Source organism: Bufo gargarizans, chromosome 1 (genome assembly GCF_014858855.1).
Source record: "Bufo gargarizans isolate SCDJY-AF-19 chromosome 1, ASM1485885v1, whole genome shotgun sequence".
Taxonomy (NCBI): Eukaryota; Metazoa; Chordata; class Amphibia; order Anura; family Bufonidae; genus Bufo; species Bufo gargarizans.
In genome coordinates this window covers 348,124,375-348,137,628 of record NC_058080.1, presented here as the reverse complement: position 1 = coordinate 348,137,628, position 13,254 = coordinate 348,124,375, and the positions used below count along the sequence as shown (strand labels likewise).

General features: G+C 47.2%; 1 protein-coding gene across 18 annotated transcripts in view; it reads left to right on the top strand.

Moving 5' to 3' along the window:
• PTPRS (protein tyrosine phosphatase receptor type S) overlaps window positions 1-13,254 on the top strand; it is a 580,801-nt gene that overhangs the window by 130,753 nt on the left and 436,794 nt on the right. The window lies entirely within an intron of this gene.

The window sequence follows — 13,254 nt, the reverse complement described above, 5'->3', positions numbered from 1 at the left end:
TATCTTGCGATATACAAAGAAACACGTGGCCTAATGCATATTTTGGCTACATGCTTCCTCCTGAGAACTCAGACCATGTATATGCGTCTACGGTATCCTTTTCTGCATAATTTGTGCGAGTTGATCATGCTTACCAATGTGATATACAACTTGATTTTTCTTTTGTCCAGTTCCTGTTAAGGGAAAAATATATTTCCTGTTTCAAATGAAGAGATATATAATGTAACACCTGTATCTGGAAATATACATTGTTTGTCGTTGATGAAAAAAGAAAATAAATAATGAATAAAAAAAATAAAAAAATTACTCGATCACAGCTCAGTAACAGGGAGCAATTAGATAACGCAAGCCATCCTGCCATTACCTCCGCCATGTTTGGTATGCACGTGTGCGGGACATTAGGATGGAGTGGATGGAGGTAATCTGAAGTTGTGATGGGATACATGCCCAAAAAGATATTTCAGTACAAAGATTTTGAGGCAGACCTGAAAGTCATTACCATACTCACTGGCCTCCTCTAACATCATGGGCCAGGTCTGGTGTAATGTGGGGGAACATGCATGGAGGATAAGCAAACTGTCATTTCTTTGGGGATCCCTAGCGTGATGGACTGAGCGATATTTCTGCTTCCCCGGGCAACCAGACTTAATCGTTGCGTAACGTATTAAGTTCTGTTTTTATCCCTTTGATTTTCCAAACTGTTATTTAGCACTGTATGTATATGTCTGTATATTTTATGTTGTATTTTCTATGATAACCCTATTTGTTTGCAATGTCCTTTTTTATATTAAAACTTCACTTTAATAACAAGAACCTTCTTGTTTTCTAATGATTCCATGGCCTTAATAGAAGCATTACCTTTATTAATGTATTAACCTGTGCGTGCTAGCAGATGCTCAGTGTACTAAGGGTACTTTCACACTTGCGTTGTTGGATTCTGGCAGGCAGTTTCATTGCCTCTAACTGCCTGCCGGATCCGGAAATCCGTATGCAAACGGATAGCATTTGTTTCCGGGTCTGGATGCGGATCTGGCAGACAAATGCATTGAAATACTGGCTCCGTCTCTGTGTCATCCGGAAATATGGACCCGGTATTTATTTTTTTCACAGATTTAAGGTCTGCACATGCGCATACTGGGAAACCGGATCTGGCCCATCGGAACACTTGATACCTGATCCAGCATTAATACATTTCTATGGAAGTATTCCGGAATTTTGGCCGGAGAAAATATTTTCTCCAGCCAAATACCGTAAGAGTGACTGAACTGAAGACATCCATTCAGAATGCCTTAGGATAAAACTGAATGGAACTCTATACCGGAAAACTTTAACGCAAGTGTGAAAGCACTCTTAGGTGTTGTTTAATGCAAGGTGTCTCGCCAGCCTAATATGACGAGTGGTTGCAGGTAATTAGGAAACAGATAAAAGAGAAAGTAAAAGAAAAAGTAAAAAGGGAGAAACAGAAGGGGCAGGCGCTTTACGCCTGTATTTCTGATCATCTGATATTTTTTGACCTGGGAAGAAAGCCCATCTTAATTTTATAGCCGAGCCTTCCTTCTCCCATACAAGGGAAAGAAGGGAGATGTGTAGTGTACGGGAGAGTAATACCCCGTCACTACAGAAGGGTCACTTGGGTATTGTCGTTCCCCCTGTATTTAAGGGGAGGTTGGTATAGAATATCTTGTCAATGTACTGCTATGTATTTTCCTGTTACTGTGAAACGTGCATGTGCAGGCCGGCTAGGGTGTAGTTCCAGCTCTGAGTCACTAGAGGGAGCTAGGGAACCCTAGGATATATAAGGCCCAGTCAGGAAGTAGTAGTGGTGACAGACAGTGGGAGCAGAGGTCAGAGATGATCCTGTGTCTGAGTGAAGGCCAGGCTATGGGCCTGTGAGAGCAGAGCAGGCCTGAAGCCTGCCGGCTAGGAGAGGGTAGTAAAGGCCCTGTAACCGGGTTCCGGATCCAAGGAAAAGGTTCCCCTCCTGAGTCATCATCCGTTTAGCTGAGACAGCATAAGCAAGCCATCAGCCAAGACACAGAATACCACAGAGGCCGATCAGATAAAGCAAGAGGTACTCAAGATAACAGAGGAGGTACTAGATAAGGACAGCTTCAAGGGTACGCCAGATAAAGGGCATTAGACCTTGGAGAGAAAGTCACATGTGTCAGGACCAGTCAGGAATAGTGTGCAAGCCGCCTGTACTGCATCTCCTGCAATCAACACTCTGTATTATACATTGCTAAGACCAGCCATTCTGTAATTCCAAGAACCACCTGTATTCTTATGGAAAACCAACTGTCTTTCATGGAACGGCGCTTCCAACTGCGTCCATGTATGATTATAACTGATATTCAGTAAAGTTCCAGTTTTTGTTGGCTATCCTGTGCTTGCTTCGTTCTTCTACAATATCCTACACGGCGTGTCACCGTTTAATTGACACTGGCGTCACGAACTCTTAAATACCTGCCTGTTCCAGTATTTGCCCCAATTGAAGACGACAGTGGATCCCAGGTTAGTGAGTCAATCTGCACTACAAAGCCCAGCATACACTACTGACCCCCTGGGACACTGCATCGCTCTTTTTGGCGTCACGAACAGGATCCGCATACTTCTACAGTGCAGAGAAGTGTGAACTGTGTGCTTTAACTATTTCACCACCGTATTGCAAAGACTGTAACCTTTATTTCTAAACCTGTGGATTACAATTGTGCCTGGGAGGAATCAGAGGCGCTGTACTGTGTTGCGCTACCCCCAGAGAGAAAATTGCATTTGTGGACTGTGTTTTATTGGACTTTTCATCATCCTGCTTGCTGTCAGTGAATTGCAGCATCAGGACATCTAAAATGGCCGCCGACGCCATGAGGCTTTTTACTGCGCCATCAGGATGTGCAGAGGCGCGAATATTGGGCGCCGAAACCTTCCAAGAAGAAGGAGGAGACGATTGCCCTGGAGCGCCACCCACCTTGAGGAGTGATGACGTGGCTGAGTTCCTTGGTGAGTTACGCTTGGGAGGCGGGCCTCAGATGGAGGTAGACCGGCCCAGTGTGTGGGAGGAGTCTGTGTCGACTCTGCACCCAGTGAGTGAAGAGATGGCGTACGCGGAAGAGCCGGAGTTCGATGCCACGTGCGAGTGGGGTGCCACTCCTCCGGACTTTCCCGAGTTGGGGCCGTGGGACCCTCTAGCCTGGACGGCCACCCCCTGGGCCCAGGCCATGGACTTGAGTATCACTCGTCCTCAGTCCCCACCGATCCGTCGCCGGCACGCAGAATGGCCGGCTATCATGGACGAATTGAGAGCCGCGGTGGCTAAAAGGAACACCAGCCGGAAAAAGCGGTTTGAAGAAATGGCCAAGTCCATCCAAGGAGACTCCTTTCCGGGTAAGCCCCAACTAGAAAGGCGCCGCGGGATCGTGGTGTCCTTTGACAAAGAAAAAGGCTACGGGTTCATCCAGGAGTTGGGAACTGGCCGGGACTTTTATGTGAACCGGCGATCGGTGAAGCGGCACTACCTCCCGGAGCATCTCCATAATTTGACTATGGGAGAGATCGTAGAGTATACCCCCGCCGAAAGTCTACGGGGCCCCTACGCTACCGCAGTCACTCGCCCGAAGGCGCCGGCTGAGACCTGGGACCCTGAGAAAGAGGGGACAGATCCGGGTGAGCCAGAGGGAGTAAAAGTGGAATCGGCCCGAACCACCCACCTGCATAGCCAGTCTTACCTAAGTCCCGATGTCTTCTGGGAGCCCATCGTGCTGCAGGGGCTGGAGGAACGATATCCCCCTCCGGATGCGGTAAGGCGAGAGGAGGAGAGAGAGCGGCTGGACAGCTGCCAGCGGGCGGAAGAATGCGCAGAGGCCCGGCGTCTAGCAGCGGCTGCCACAGTCACCCAAGCAGCTACTATTACCGGACCTCCGGTAGCCCCGACGACCTGCACCAAAGCTGACCTAGAGGCCCAACGCAAGAGGGTGTATTGGGTGGCGGACCTTGGGTGCGCAGGAGGCGTGCGGTGGTTCCCGTTTCCTAGGACGGATGCCGAAATGGAGGCAATGAAGGACAAGCCTCCCCCTCTAAAGATTGTCAGAGGAGATGGTTTCCAGATGTGGCCGGCCTTGCCAGAACAGTTGCTGCAAGTCCCGTACATCGACTCGTCATCAGAGGAAGAATATGACACTCGCCTGTGAGTACGCTGTTCCTCATGTCCGTCTCCCTAATGGCCGTTTTGTCCCTCCAGTTGGCAGAGCTGGTCAAGCTCGCTGCCAGTTACACACGGCCGGTGGCATTCTAACTGAATAATGGTGCCACTGCATACCACTGCTTCCAGCCGCCCTTGTTATGTTTGGGACATCCGGTTTGCTGCTATAATCCCAGTTGTGCCTTAGTTTGCACTGTTTTTCCCTTTTTACCCCCATTTCAGGTTGAAAAGACATTTTTATGTCAGCACTATTTTAAAAGGGTAAGCAGGACTTGCCAGGATAACATGGCCCTGGTATTGTCAGAGTCCTGTATTGTCATTTTATATATGTGCTGCTGACAGTATTTAGTAACCGGTTTTTTATTCACGTCTATGTGCCCAGAGATGGACTTCCTATGTGCAAGCCTCTGAGATGTTGATTTTATTATGGACTTATTTATTGTCATGGACTATCCTGGTCTTTTAACATCCGCTGTGCCAGGTCAGCGCCCCCGTTCCACTCACTATCCTGAGAAGAAGAGAACGACGCCCCTTGTCACCAGACTTCACCTTTGCCAATTGGGTCTGATATGAGTGTAATTGACATATATGTATGTATGCATGTGTCTTTCTCTATTTCAGGTAATGATTCCAGTTGGGCGGGCCCTGATGGAGTACGAGGTCGTACTCAGCTTAAAGCAGCGGGGTATGTAGTGTACGGGAGAGTAATACCCCGTCACTACAGAAGGGTCACTTGGGTATTGTCGTTCCCCCTGTATTTAAGGGGAGGTTGGTATAGAATATCTTGTCAATGTACTGCTATGTATTTTCCTGTTACTGTGAAACGTGCATGTGCAGGCCGGCTAGGGTGTAGTTCCAGCTCTGAGTCACTAGAGGGAGCTAGGGAACCCTAGGATATATAAGGCCCAGTCAGGAAGTAGTAGTGGTGACAGACAGTGGGAGCAGAGGTCAGAGATGATCCTGTGTCTGAGTGAAGGCCAGGCTATGGGCCTGTGAGAGCAGAGCAGGCCTGAAGCCTGCCGGCTAGGAGAGGGTAGTAAAGGCCCTGTAACCGGGTTCCGGATCCAAGGAAAAGGTTCCCCTCCTGAGTCATCATCCGTTTAGCTGAGACAGCATAAGCAAGCCATCAGCCAAGACACAGAATACCACAGAGGCCGATCAGATAAAGCAAGAGGTACTCAAGATAACAGAGGAGGTACTAGATAAGGACAGCTTCAAGGGTACGCCAGATAAAGGGCATTAGACCTTGGAGAGAAAGTCACATGTGTCAGGACCAGTCAGGAATAGTGTGCAAGCCGCCTGTACTGCATCTCCTGCAATCAACACTCTGTATTATACATTGCTAAGACCGGCCATTCTGTAATTCCAAGAACCACCTGTATTCTTATGGAAAACCAACTGTCTTTCATGGAACGGCGCTTCCAACTGCGTCCATGTATGATTATAACTGATATTCAGTAAAGTTCCAGTTTTTGTTGGCTATCCTGTGCTTGCTTCGTTCTTCTACAATATCCTACACGGCGTGTCACCGTTTAATTGACACTGGCGTCACGAACTCTTAAATACCTGCCTGTTCCAGTATTTGCCCCAATTGAAGACGACAGTGGATCCCAGGTTAGTGAGTCAATCTGCACTACAAAGCCCAGCATACACTACTGACCCCCTGGGACACTGCAGATGTGTATGTACTTTTCCATTTACAATGGCTGCGAGAAGGGGGCCCCATTCTTAAGATAGGTGTTGATCCCAGGGGTGGCATCTGCACTTATTGAACATTCAAATATCATGTGGACTTGCCGTAAATGTCGAGATAGGAATACCCCTTTAGTGAACACTCTGCACATTTGTGGATTCCTCTGCATTGGAAAGAAGGTCTGGTCATGGGCATGGTGGGCAGATTTTTTCACGACAAGCTGCATCCTTAGTAAAACTTCATTACTTCTCCGTGACCAGGGTTTCAAAAGGAGCATGTCTTGGTGATCTAAGCACAAAAATAGAGGGTTATGCTCTGACCACAAAATGTATATCTAGAGGAGAAATTATGTCACAGGATTCATTGTGGAGGAAATAAAGGAACTCAATTCGTCTATAGGTTTGATGTGTGGGAGGGAAGTAGGAATAGTCTTTGTTGTTGTGCCATTAAGAGATCTCCAGGCATCAGCCAGCTATAGTCTGTGTACCTCTTGTTTTAAATTACATTAAGTTGTGATTTGCCTATCCAAGGGGCCAGTGAAGGGTGATGGGTCAAGGGGAAAATTATAGTTGCCACCCTCAAGGATGTTGCCCTATGCAAAGTTCCCAAGTTTCTTTAAAAGCCTTTAGCAGGATTGTACCTGGCACTGATTTGTAAGATACCAACAGATAAAAAAATAAAATAAAAAAAAAGTGAATAGGTGTGATTAGAGAAGGGGTAGCGAAGAAAGACGAAGAAGCCAAGAGACTATACGCATAAAAATGTGGCATAGCAAAAAATAAATATTGAGTTGACCCCTTGTAATGCTGTCACCTATAGTCCCAAGGCAAGATAATTAGCGATGAGCAAATCAATTTGTACTAATAGAATTCATTAAAAATTAGCCACCTTGGGCAACGAGGGGCTGGCCTTGTGTTGCTCAAGAGACTCCACCCTCCCCCTTGATTGAGGAGGCCAGACATCTTCCTGGCCCTGTCAATCTCATGCCTGGGCATTGCTCTCCGTAGCGGCCCAAGTGCAGAGGCTCTGCTGCTGCAAACTAAACAGCACTCATGTCTGGGTGCACCCAGAAACTATAGCCACATACGCACAGTTGGCACCCAGGCTGCACAGGTAGCAGCAACAGAGCCTCTGTGTTTGCACCACTACTCTGAGCAACTGTGCAGGTGCAAGATTGACAGGGCATTAGGAAGGGGGTATGGGACCCATGCTCTCAGGGTCAGTGGATCCCAGCATTCGGACCTCCCACCAATCAGTTATCCCCTATCCAGTTGATGGGGGATAACTTTTAGTTACCAGAATGTGCATCTTAATATACTAATGTTATGACAGTCTGAGCTGCATTCAATTTTTAAATTGTTAAATACTTATCAGTTTACAGTTTTCAGAAGAATGTCTGGGCATTAAGTTAATTGTAACAATTATCTCCTGCTAACTTGAAAGAAATAAAAAAAAAAAAAAAAAAGGTAGCATGATAGAAAAAAAAAAATCTATCAGCCACACAGTTTCAGAGGTTTGCAGATGACTTAGGGCTCTTTCACACTTGCGTTCTTTTCTTCCGGCATAGAGTTCCGTCGTCGGGGCTCTATGCCGGAAGAATCCTGATCAGTTTTATCCTAATGCATTCTGAATGGAGAGAAATCCGTTCAGGATGCATCAGAATGTCTTCAGTTCAGGACCGGAAAGTTTTTTGGCAGGAGAAAATACCACAGCATGCTGCGCTTTTTGCTCCGGCCAAAAATCCTGAACACTTGCCGCAAGGCTGGATTCGGAATTAATGCCCATTTAAAGGCATTAATCCGGATCCGGCCTTAAGCTAAACATCGTTTAGCCAACGTTTAGCTTTTTCTGAATGGTTACCATGGCTGCCAGGACGCTAAAGTCCTGGCAGCCATGGTAAAGTGTAGTGGGGTGCGGGGAAGCAGTATACTTACCGTCCGTGCGGCCACCGAGGCGCTCCAGAGTGACGTCAGGGCGCCCCACTGTCACGGCTGTTTAAGGGTAACAAGAGCATACACAGTAAAAAGAACTACTGACCGGACCCAAACTAGGGAAGAGAAAGGGTGACCCCTGTCAGACCCTCAACACTCTCCCTATGCTGCTAAAGCACATGCCCGGATCCATGTGGTGGAACGAGGCATGCCCGCGTGCCTAAGACTGATGAGCCCTGTAACCCCTACAATAGTGGAAGGGGCACGGCCACCGATGCCCTGCTCAGAATATGGAGGGAACCGTGGCCACCTCAGATCCAGTCAGAAAATCACCAGGTACACAACAATGTCTGCACACTTAGCTGATGGAGCTGCAGCCGCAGAGAAGACGGATCCAAGGGCCGCTGGCAATATCCGGAGTGCTTGCAGCAACAGAACACAGGTCCAGAGAACTAATAGCTTAAGAAGTGAAGATACTCAAGGCAGAGCTACAACTGAAAAGAGAAATATAATCCACGCCCTGCAAAAGGAGGAGGGGTGATTTAAAGGCAGGGAAATCAAACGCAGGAGGAACAGCTGGGAATAAAGACCTCATCACAGGGGCGGAGAGACAGAACAGTGAGAACACCTCCAAACTCTAAGTGACATCATCACAGGGGTGGAGACACAGAGCTGTGAGAACGTCTCAAAGCTCTGGTAGTGACACCCACGCGCATGGATGACGTGATCGCATGGACACGTGATCCATGCGCATGGGGCGCTCTGACGTCATTCTGGAGCGCCCCGGGAGCCGCACAGACTGTAAGTATACTGCTCCCCCGCTCCCCACTACTACTATGGCAACCAGGACTTTAATAGCGTCCTGGCTGCCATAGTAACACTGAACGCATTTTGAAGATGGATCAGTCTTCAAATGCTTTCAGTTCACTTGCGTTTTTTCGGATCCGGCGTGTAATTCTGGCAAATGGAGTACACGCCGGATCCGGACAATGCAAGTGTGAAAGAGCCCTTAAAAGGGTTTTCTGAGATTTTACTACTGATGACCTATCCTCAGGTTAGGCCATGTGACCGATGAACGTGTCTTCACTGGCCTAGGCGCCGCTGCCACCTCAAACAGCTGATCGGCAGGGGTCCTGAGTATTGGACCTCTACCGATCAGATACTGATGACCTACCCTGAGGATAGGTAATCAGTATTAAAATCTCCGAAAACCCCTTTAAGGCCCCTTTACATGGACTGATGTAGCAGGCAATTTTTTAAGGAAAGAAGCATTCCTTCCTGACAGTCGCTTGCTCTTCAGTGGAGGAGACCACTGCATTTACATCCAGTAATCCCCTCCACAGGTTTGCCTGCTGCAAAGTGCTGTCCACAAATGATGACTTAGGTTTCCACACCAACAATCCTGTTACCCGATGAACAAGCGTTTCGCAGTTAATCGGTTGAACCTTTGCAAAGGCAGATTTTGCTAATGAGCATTTGTACGAACACTTGTTAGCGATAATCTTCCCTATCATCGGGTAGTATAAAGGGATCTTTAAAGGGTTTCTACCACCAGAAGTACTGTTATGTAGCTGACTGACATTACCGATGCGCCCATGTCAGCACTACATAACAGTATGTTTCGAACGTTAGTCCCTGCAGCCGTTTTTGTTAAAAATACATTTTTATTATATGCTAATGATCCTCTAGGTGCTATGTGGGCGTAAAATCACCACCTAGAGGCTCTGTCCACCTACCCTGTATTCTGCCCAGGTCCTGTGTTGTGCCCGCCCAGCTCCTCTTGATTGATGCCACTGTTCCCTGCATCTTGGGCGAAATCCCGCGCCTGCGCCGTTCACTTCTGTCTTCGGCGCAGGCGCAGCGAGTGAATGATGCGATCCTGGTGCCGGCTTCCTCACTGTGACGTAGTCGGCGCAGGCGCAGTGAGGAAGCCAGCACCAGGATCTCATCATTCACTCACTGCGCCTGCGCCGAAGACCGAAGTGAACGGCGCAGGCGCGGGATTTCGCCAACGATGCAGGGAACAGTGGCATCAATCAAGAGGAGCTGGGCGGGCACAACACAGGACCTGGGCGGAATACAGGGTGAGTGGACGGAGCCTCTAGGTGCTGATTTTACGCCCACATAGCACCTAGAGCAGTGATGTCAAACCTTTTACAGACCGAGTGCCCAAACTGCAACCCAAAACCCACTTATTTATTGCAAAGTGCCAACACGGCGATTTAACCAGAATACTACAGTCCAATAGTATATCTTCCATGTAGTTTAGCATTTAGCTATAATAGTCTGCCTACATTCAGTGCCCTGCCTGCGCTGTACATAGTGCACCCTGCGCTGATGAATGGCAAGAAAAGTCTAAGGCATATTGGTACATCATAGACTTTTTCCAGGGGCAGGTGCCCACAGAAAGGGCTCGGAGTGCCGCCTCTGGCACCCGTGCCATAGGTTCGCCACCACTGACCTAGAGGATCATTAGCATATAATAAAAATGTATTTTTAACAAAAACGGCTGCAGGGACTAAAGTTAGAAACATACTGTTATGTAGTGCTGACATAGGCGCATCGCTAATGTCAGTCAGCTACATAACAATATTTCTGGTGGTAGAAACCCTTTAAAGGGGTTAACCCATGATTAATGTTAAAAATTAAAATCAGTCATCATATCATACATGGCAATCTTTTTGTAACAAAGCTATAACTAGTCCTGACCTCACATTGATCGATTCTCTGCGCCTATTGCTCTGCTAGATTTTTTTTTTTAGAAGCTCAGGTGGAGTGTCCTTTCTTAGAGAATGTGTCCCGTAACCAGGGGTGTCAATAGAAATCATTGGGACCCATAGCAAGAAACTGAATTGGGCCCCGATGCCCTGCCCCTGGTCCCTCCCACTACCCACACCTAGCCCCTGGCACTACCCGCCCGCCTGTTTTCACCAACAAAGAAATAAATGTACAATTTAATCTTCTCAACCACCACCCAACCATTTATTCACTGCAAGTCTGAATTCTTATCGGCAGACTTCCCTTATCCCATCATGGACAACTACAAACTTGCCAGCCACTTCCCCTCACCCATCATCATGAATTACTGCAGTCTTGTCATGTACCGTGAACTTTGTGTGCAATCTCACAGCCCACCCATGAACTGCGCTACGGCTACAGTCTTATGAGCCACACATAGTACCCCCTATGTTACATGCACAGGGGCAAACTACCTGTACTCACGCTGGATCCCGACTGACCCCATTATTGTGAATGGGATCCAGCGGGTGCTCAGCATATACAAGATCCAGAGATGTTGGATTCTGCTTTTATAACAGAATACCGAAATCTGATTGCAAGTTTGAACCTAGCCTTGCCCGATGAACTGTAGCCTTCTAGTGTACCATCCTTCACTCATAGATTGTGCCTGCTACTTATTATATAGCATAAAAGTGCCATACCTTCCCCCATGAACTGTGCCTACTGCTGTTTCAACCTACCCCATACTGATTTACTGCTGTGTTTCTGGAGGAGGCTGACACTGCGGCAGAGCGCGGTCATGGTGGTCTCTGGCAGACCTCCATATCTCTGGACCAGATCTTGGACACTGCTGGATCAGATCAGGTCCAGACAAGTCAGTAAGGACACAGTGTGACTTGTGCTGGCAGAGGAACAGGGCCTGGACATGTCTGGACCTTAGCAGCTGCAGAGCCTCATTACACACATCAGTTGCTGCGGAATATCATAATATACACCTCAGCTGCTGCAGAACATGATAATCTGATGCTAGAGACAACATAAGGCGTTGATCACGTCTGTGTTAGGGGCTTCAGTTGCAGATCATTTTATAAATGCTGGACACAATGTTACAGCCTGCCAGGCTCTATGATTGAAACCCATCAGATCTCATCATAGTCAGCGGGATCAGATCTTGTTGTACGTGATATGCTAGATCCGGCCCTACCAGAATTTTCATTAGCGCAGATGTGAACAAAGCCTAATGCACACCTCAGATCGTGTAGAACATCATGATGGTGACAAAAAAAAATTCAAGTCTCATCATGAGCAGGTTATTGCTGAAAATTAGAGGGCAATACATGGAGGGGTAAAAGAACAGAGAACTAAAACTCCTCCTAGAATGTTCTAAGGTCCTTCTCCACATCATTTCTTATAGTTTTCACAGCTAGCTATGTAAGTGTAAATAGGGGGTGGTCTGCCTCCATTGGAGGTACGCCACTGCCTGTAACTGTCACAGCTTCTAACAGAATATATGGCTGGTGGCAGTTGAAAGTTGGAACTGAGCATGTGAATCCCTCTCAGCATGGTGGACAGAGTGATGGGGAAAAGAATAAACAGTAGGTGGTGTCACGAACTATGGATCCGACCGCTCCGGATCCCACAGCTGTGACGTAGTGGTCTGTGACGGAGTCTGCGCACACACAGAGACCTCACGTGACCGGGGTATTACCACTCGGCTAACACCCCCCCACTACACTTCGGTAACTGCCACCACGTGGGTTCCCGGTCCACGAGCCGACTATCCGGGTCATTCACTATCACACAGATCAGTGGATGAACCGGATATCACTTACTGACCAACCACAGTCAATCACCCCCAGCTACAATTCCTAAATGCAATTTAACTAACTACCTGGTAACGTCTCTTCAAAGGCAAGGTACGTTGTTCAGCAGCTTAGAATATGGAAGACTTGGCTATTTAGATTTTATAATCTTTAATAAGCGGTAAAAAGCAGTGCATACAAGTCTAATGAAAATGACTATAAATCTACAGAATAATAATAATATAAATAATCACGACAGTTCAAATGAAAGGGAAAAAGATGAAAGAATACTTAGTTTCTCTGGAGGGTTTCAGATGGTCGTTCATATGTCCTTTTTGAATCCTTGCAAACCCCTTTTCAGTATGTATCAGGGGAGACCCTCAAAGTTCTTCTGATACAGGGATATGCTGTCAATGTCCAATTAAGTGTCTGGTGATGTTCCATGGGTCTCTCTCCTCTGTCCTTGTGCACAGATTTTTATGAACTCTCCCATGGGCAGGAGACTTACTTCTGTCAGCCAATGGCAGCAGAGTGACTGGGAAGCCTAGGGATTGGCCCCCAAGTGTTTTATGACCCCATCAAAGTTCAGTTCCTACAATGAGTATTATACTTAAGCCCGTATCTCCTTGATACATCGGCATATTTTTATACAGAATACATATTTGCGTTCCTTATTTATTTACCTACAGAATGAGACCACGCACGGTAATGCTGGGACCTGTAGTTCTTCTACCACCCATAGATCAGCTACGGAATCACATCCTCTAGTCATATTTGATACCCAATTAACCACAATACTCTGTAGAGCCTGGATCTGGTGTCAGAAAGGGCATAAGTTGATTCATAAATGAAATATGAAAGTGGACTGGTTTTATGCCCAAAGCTAATTAAGGGCTA